Below are 8593 nucleotides of genomic sequence, written 5' to 3'. Positions count from 1 at the left end.
GCAGCTCTATACTTTCACTAAATAGGAAAATAGTGTATAAACACTTACATCAACACTCTAAGCCGGTAGGTTTCCACATTCTATACAGTGTGTAAAATAAGTCTTGAAAGAAATCTGTATTTTTTTAACCGAAATAGATAGAAATATTCTGTTTGTGGTGTTGACTGTCAATAAAGTTTCCATATTTTTTACACCAAACATACTTTTTAACTTCCCTAACAGAGTAGGGGGTAGGGGGTGACTTATTTTTTTCAAATAGCAACCTCTATTAAGTGACCCCTCATTTTGAAGGGTTTGTCAAAAGAAATACAAACCCGAGGTAGATATTTCATCACTAGCCTAAATGGCGGGTATTCCAAAATTTGATTTATGTGAAAATCATATATTTTGGAATACCCGCCATTTTGGCTAGGCGTGAGATATTCACCTCGGATTTGCGTCATTGTGATTCTCTTGACAAGCCCTTCAAAATGAGGGGTCACTCAATAGGGGTTGCTATTTGAAAAAAGTCACTCCCTACCCCACCCTGTTAGGGGGTTATAGAATTTGTTTGTGTAAAAAATAGCGAAACTTTTCCTAAGAATCAATGCTACAAACAGAATATTTCTATCTATTTCGGTTTTAAAAATACAGATTTGTTTCAAGACTTAATTTACACACTGTATAATATTAGTTTAAACTTTAAATAAAGGATTTTTAAATACAGATATTCAAATAAAAGAACTCAAGTTGGATCAGTCAGGTTTTCGGCCTCAGTGCTGCCATCCAACGGCGTGGCACAAAACTACAGTCAATAGCAGTGAGAAGAGGACATAATGTTAAACTGTTCCATCCAGCGCACCCTACTTTTCGAAATATTTTTGTTATGAAACCATACTACTCTAGATAAGACAATGTTCAAACAATAAGCTAGCCATAATGTTTTTTAGGTGGAAATATTCATTAACACATGTAGAATATGTCCTAGAATATAATGTTTTAAACTTCTATGCTGCAAAAAGAGTATTTATATAGGCATAGCGGTTAAAATACCATAAATGATAATTTGTATATTTTAATTGTTGAGTGTTGCGAGGAAAATGTTTATTTTCAAGCTGGAAGTAGGTTTAAGATATTTTCATTTTTGTCTTGTTTTGATCCAAAATATAATATTTATTTTGTCTTGAACCTAATTTTCTCAGATACCGTAAAAGCAATTTTACTGAAGTATTAATTTATTATCTTTGTAAAAGCATTGTTCCATACCTTAGATTTCACATTATGTTACTTATTGTTAACTGACTAGCCATCATTTTCCGTCTAAATTCTGTAATATATTTGGGTTTATCCGTTGAAATAAATAAATAAACACATTGATGGTTAAGTTGCTGAACGAAATTCAATGTCAAATCAATTATTGACATTATTGCAACTCTGATGGACGTTCCATTTCAGACAATTCAATTATGCCCTTCAAACTTGTCAATAAATATTGGAATCTCTTTTATCCATCGAATTTACAGTGAAATATAGAAAAATTAGAACTAAGTTTGGAATGCTTTTAAATGTAATTTCTTTAAAACCAATGTTGTATATTGTAAGAAATTTAAATATTAAATCATAATAATAAACAGCGTTTGTTCTTCAACTATTTTTACAAATAGTTCTGAGATAGTCAAAGCAATTAATAAAAACCCTTTTTTCAAAATAAAAACCTCAATACAAGTTGTCATTTTCCTCCTAGCCTTTACGAGTGAAAAACTCTAGTTCATATTAAGGATTCAGGAGATAGAGTAAGCTACATAGAATCCTTATTAAAATCCCGTTGGCTAAGCTCTAAGCTGGTTAGGCTGCACCTCATTTTGTCGTACTATTTTACAACCAAAATCTTAATATTTCAGCGTATTTTTCATTTGATTGTTTTGAACTTGGTGTTGTTGATAGGAAATTTAAAATTATGAATAAAAGTGTCATTGAAATTTGTTATGAAATCATCCTTTTTTTTACCATAAATAATAAAAATTAAATAGCCGCTATATTGAAATTATAAATTGAACAACGTTATTTTGTTCTAACACAGATCCCTTTTGCCTTAACATACATACCGAGTTTTATGAAAATCGGTTGGATCAATCCAAAGATAAACATTTATGAAAAAAACACAAAAAGGCAGCTATCTGGTTAACGAAACAATTTTGGAAAATACTCATTTTTTATTATGTTTTATGTTTTTGGTCCATTGAATTACTTGCCAGAGTTTTGGTTGTTTACTTACCAAACACCCTATAGATTTGCTCAATGATAAAATCTAATAATATTATACTCATAAGTTAAATACGATTTCTAGCAACGTTTGTTATACATCCGGAGAATTAAACTGGTCGATTTTAGCACTAGTTTTCCTCAAAGCACTTTTGTTTCTTGGATAATGTCCATCTTCCTACTTCACTAATTTTACTGAAATTGTGTTTATCATTAAATTAATTGAATGTCCTTCCTCATTGCATTGTATCTAACGCATTTTGCAAATCACTTTCTAGACTTAACTTAGTCCAACTCAACTAGATCGATTTATTTATAGTTCATTCTGATGGCAAACTTAAGCGTATTATTCCATAACTCGTTAGATATAACTGTTTTAACCAATCAATGAATGACGTAGGCGTGGTTTAGTAAATAAATGAAAAGGGAATGTCAATTTGAAATCGTCAATAACAAGTGAAAAGCTTTTAGCTCGTCATGTCCGGTGGTGGAAGAGCGTTCAATGATGCAAGGGACATCAATAGTGGTGCGGGGTTCCATGTTAAATATACAGCCTCCCTTAATTTACCGTTTTCAGATATTTACAAATTTCCCATATATGAAACTAAACTATTGCCTATTACGGTTAGACCTAGACCCGAACCGAATTGCTTTTTCATTTTAATGACACCATAATAAATTAAAACACTATTAATTAAAAATTTAAAATTATTATATACTAGGGTACCCACGTGAATCGTGGATTTTAATATATTTAAAAACTTAATTACAATGTAAAAATAATAATGGAATACTTATTTACATTCCAAAGATCAAGACCTCCACCATAAAGGCTAATGTATAATTTACCTACCTCAATCAGGCTGCAATTTTCAGAAAAATGGACTATTTAAAAATCAATTTTCCTAAACTTTTTCGTCTGTCTCTTCTTTACAATCTGACTGTGGTTAAAATATTAAACTGATGGACCAGCTGTTAGATTCAGCAGTCATTCGTGTTTAAACCGTTATGATAGACACTTTTTAGTCGTGTAATGAACTATACTTCTAGTCTTTCTTGCATAATCAATTAGCAAACTAAGCCAGAAATCGAACATACTTTTCATGCAAGGATAACAGGATAGCCTCACAAAATGGCTTCAGCTTGTGTTCAATATGTCAAATTATTGACAACCATGAACATGCTAAAACATAACAATAAATCATTTGATAAATAATTTCCATCCATGCGATTGTTAACAATCTAAATTTATAGCTGATTATGTCAGCTTACTTTTGCTCCCTAGGGAGTAAAAATGCTACTTTAGCCAAGACACGCATGTGTTAAAAACGGCTGTTGTTGCTGCAGTTGCTGACGAAAAGAAAGTTTTTCAGCAACACTGGATCTTTGAAAGTGAAATATAAAAATAATTGAAACGTTAGGGAAGCCCTTTTTCGTTAACATTCGTAGATGCGTTGGATCATAAGCTTTAAAATTACACGTCAATCTTTAAAATCGGTTAAGTGGGACAGCTGAAAAGGGATGTCGCAGAGAAAGCCAATGTATATGCTATAGATTATGATCAACAGTCTATGAAATAAATTATAACAAGCTGCTTTACCCGTGCTTTGCAACGGGAAGAAAAGTTGTGCTGATGTGTATTTTAAAATACACCAACTCTATGATTTAAAAGTTTAAACCTAATTACTTTCAAACCCCTACTTTTGATGTTAATAGATCCAAAAGAATATGACAACATACCTTAGTGTAGCAATAGCATCAATTGCTTCATATTGATGCTTCATGAATGACATTTTTTATCATAATTCTTCAATTTTAGCCAAGCTTCTTTACATGTAGCTTACTGTATAAATTACAAAATGAAACTTTGAGCAATACTTTACAAAACGTAATAACCTTTCTTTAAAACCAAACATAACCCTCCTCAATCTACATAGCGTCACAAACATATTTTTTCGAGAAAATAAACAAACACCAGTTCATTGTACTGACCAGCTGTTTCATTAACTAAATTAAATCATTTCTTTGGAAGCATGCCAGGCGTAGCCCTTTGGAAATGAGCCTTTGGGGCAGAGCCCTTAGGAAATTTGTCCATATCAATACTTTTCGGCAAATCTACACACTCTAAGCTTCATTTTGATGTGCCATATGCCCATATTTTTATTGGGCAAATGACCTTAACCGTTTACATAAAATTTGATTGTATCACTTTAATCTAATATATAAAATTCTCGTGTCACAGTGTTTGTCTGCAAACTCCTCCGGAACGACTTCACCGATCGTTATGAAATTTGGTGTGTAAATTCTGTAGGTATGCGAATCGGACGTAAACTATTTCCCGTTTCGAAATTCTTAAAAGGGCTCCGCCCCAGTGGCTCTGGAGTTTCCCATGTTAACCTTATGAGAAATGGAATTAATGAATCTTATCAGCTGTTTCAATTAAACAAGTTGGTTCTGTTCTATGATGTTCAATAGCATTAAAGTTACAAGGATTACCAACAGGGTGCAGCACTATTATTTCTTTTACATTTATGACAACAGCTAATTTGCAACCAAAAGGTGAGTGAGCGTAGCGAACGAACTTCAACCTGGAGGCAAGTGAGCGCAGCGAACGAGCTCCAACCTAAAGGTGAGTGAGCGTAGCGAACGAGCTCCAACCCAAAGGTGAGTGAGCGTAGCGAACGAACTTCAACCAGGACGTGATTGAGCGATGCGAACGAGATCATCTTGAAAATTAAACGTAACGGTACTTTCTTTCCATCGGTCTGTCTTAGGGGAAACCTATAACTTAGGCGATACGAAGTTCGCCGGGTCAGCTAGTAATATAATAGATTCTTTTGATTCTTATAGTTGGTAGTTCGTTACCACCAAGCTGTCTTACCACACGAACCACAAGCTTGCAACCACAAGTCCTCCCTCAACCAAAGCCTTCGTTACTGTAGGCCTACCCACAAAGGAAAGTAAATGTTAGTGGTTTTAAATGAACCAGTTTGATCCCTTTACAAAGGACTCTTTCCACATAGTTAGATTTGTGTAAAAAACATATTGTGGCTTTAAATAAAGGTGGGTGATCTTAATTTATTTGATTAATTTTTTTAACTAGTTAAAATATGCCAAAATGTGAGATTTAGGTTCCAGAATAAAATAATGGCTCGTGGTATTATCTAATAAACAAAGGCTTATGTGCTTAGAAGAGAAAATGTAAAAAAAATATTTTAAAATTCTAATGTTTTTACTATGGAGAATTAGTAAACTGGGGGCCAAATTTAAAATACCGTTTAGTTTGGGCACCACGTTATTTTTAACTCACAGGAATATAAATTCAACAGTGTTCTGATAATGAATCATAAAACATTCTGACAACCCTTCGACAAAATAATAGAAAAGAGCCAATTGGGTTAGGGTGCTATAACTTAGAAGGCAGCGGGCAGGGGAAGGTGACGCGGATATCTATAAGAAACAAATGTTCCCGCCATTTCTAACCGACACCGTTGTTCTACCGCCAAGCGTGTGACGTCACCACCACCATACAGTGCTGCTGCCGCTGCCAAACGACTGCAGCGGCCATTATACGAACTAATAAGTCGTCTCGTCCCTTCCTTTTGTCTGTCTGCGTCTGGCTCTGGCAGTTGGAGTTGGGCCGAGTAAGGAGTTGCTCAGCAAAGATCAGCACATTCCAGCCACGCGACAGTTGGCACTCTGCAAGGCCAATGGCCAAAGAATGCGCTGAGCATAGTTGATGGAGTTTTCAATGGAAACTATTTGCTCAAATTCTATGAGGCGAAAGGGAATTCTAATGCAAACTTTTTTTGCTAGGTATTTTAAGGCAAATTTTATAGTGAAAGTAGAATGTTCATTTATGTTAGTAGGTACCACATTGGTTCGTGTTTTATAAAAATAAAATATATATTTAAGATCAACTATAACATTTTTTTATATTTTGGTTAGTATAGAGAAATCGTCAAACAATTTATATGAATTGGGCCTACCAACTACATACAATACTAGTAGTCCTGTATACAGATTGGGTGATAAAAAGCTTGTTTGAGTGTTTCAGGCCCGCAATATTTAGATTTGTAATTTACTTTCCATAAAGTCAACGATACCCAATAATGATTCAAATAAAATAAAATAAATAAGATAAAATGAAAAGGGTATTACGAATTTGGAATTGCCAATAACAAATAGGTGGAAAAGCTTTTAGACAGTCGTGTACGGTTGAGGACTAGTGTTCAATGATGCACTGGCTAGTAAATATTAATATTGATGCGTGGTTTAATGGTGAATATCCAACATTGTTTGTTTGATAGTTTGCTGATAAAAACCCTTTATCCATCAAGTTTGGATACTCTGTTTTGACTTTTCGTGCTTGTAAAAATACTAAACTGGTTTTGGCGGGTGCTGTGGCCAGTAATATTTAGGTGTGTTCATTTTTTCTGAATACCATTAAAATAATTTAAATGAACTCAACTATAAACGAGTACCTAAAAATCAGAGTCCACAACCTATCCAAGGCCTATTGGAGTCGACAAGTTTTTGTATGGTGTAAACAGAGGGTGAAGATATACAAATAAAGTAATAATTACCTATTTTAAATTACTACTTAGGTCTGTTGCAACAGGGAAGGTAATATCATTGACTATGAATCCTTAAGGATTCATAGTCAATGGTAATATAGTGTGTGTTTTTAGTGAAATGTAAGCTATAGCTTAGTATAAAATAAATAACTGGCCAATTTGATCGAAAGATTATCCTCAAGAATGCTACTATACTTAATTAACCATAAGGATAACACTGGAATTTTGAAAATTTGTAGATTTCACCATAACTATTAGGCGTACAACAATGCTTCAATGTACTAAACTATTTGTTTTCATCTCTACAAAATGGTTTCGGGATAAAATTTTCAAAATTAATGTTGTAAAACCCAATTTTACCCCATTACACCCCGTTCCAATCATGTTGCTTCGCCAACTCGATTGCTGATGAAATGTTGTTTTGTTGTAATTTAATGTTTTGTATTTATATAATCTTATTATAATCTTAACTAATTATTTTGTAAATGGCATTGCCGTGGAAAATAAAAATGAAAATGAACTCGTTCAAATAAATGCAGGTTTACACGTTTATACCGAATTTCATCAAAATCAAATGAATCGTGCTAACAGATTAATCAAATAATTTAATAAGTAATTTATTTTGAGCCTAATAAAATTTAAAACGAACCATGAATGACCAATTTACGAGTAGAAGGGTGAAACAATCTTATAAATTTCAAATATGCTAAATTGTTATTTATAAACCAGACTGCTGTGTTATTTATAGTTAGTTTACCATTATTTATTATTCAAACCTTAGTATTTGATAGTTTTTCCCGCTAAAAGTAGATTTTTCATCATGTCTGATTCCTTCTTCTCCCCCACTTCCTTTTCTTCTCGGTTTGAAATCAACTTCGGATTCAGTGTTCCCGTGTATGGGAATTTTTCCCACATTTTTTCCCGTTATATTTCATTTGGATGTTTGGTTAAAATAAGTTTTCCTAATATCGGCATGTTATGCTAATAGCTAGATGCGTATTTTAGGCCTAATCTAAATAAGAGTGAAAAATAGATTATAGAATGAAGTAATAATATATATATATATATATGAGAAAGTATGTATTTTTTCCAATAATAATGATAATAAACATGTTATTCAAGCGTTAGGTATATATTGCCCTTAATGATTAGTTTTGATAATGTGTAATTTTTCTTAAACATGAGTATAATTTGATTCAATTTTAATTTTTTTGCAATATTTGTTTATTCCAAAAATTGATTCATAATTGATCTACTAGCAGTGCCCGAAGTCTACACGAAGTCAATGAATGTTTTATTTTATTTATTTTATTTATTCATTCCGACGGCAATCGCTATTTTACAAAATAATACATTGACAAGATTTACATGCAACAAGATAATACAATAGAAAACATCAATAAATGAGTAAGAAGTTTGGTGGTGGTGGTGGACAGTTTGAGTAAATTACAACCGTTACAACATTGTGAAAAAAGTAACAATAACAAGAAACAGTGTAAATAATTAACATCAATAACAATAACAAGAAACAGTGTAAATAATTAACATCAATAACAATAATAAGAAACAGTGTAAATAATTAACATCAATAACAATAACAAGAAACAGTGTGAATAATAAACATCAATAACAATAACAAGAAACAGTGTAAATAATTAACTACAATAACAATAAGTGTGAATAATTAACATCAATAACAATCAGTATCATCAAAATGACAACATTGTAAATAATTAACATTAATAAATTCACTATACATAACAATAATAGACTAT

This window comes from Macrosteles quadrilineatus, unplaced genomic scaffold (genome assembly GCF_028750875.1).
Source record: "Macrosteles quadrilineatus isolate MER2022 unplaced genomic scaffold, UCM_ALF_1.0 Scaffold_9__3_contigs__length_116548681, whole genome shotgun sequence".
NCBI classification, from domain to species: Eukaryota; Metazoa; Arthropoda; class Insecta; order Hemiptera; family Cicadellidae; genus Macrosteles; species Macrosteles quadrilineatus.
This window is presented reverse-complemented; position numbering follows the sequence as displayed.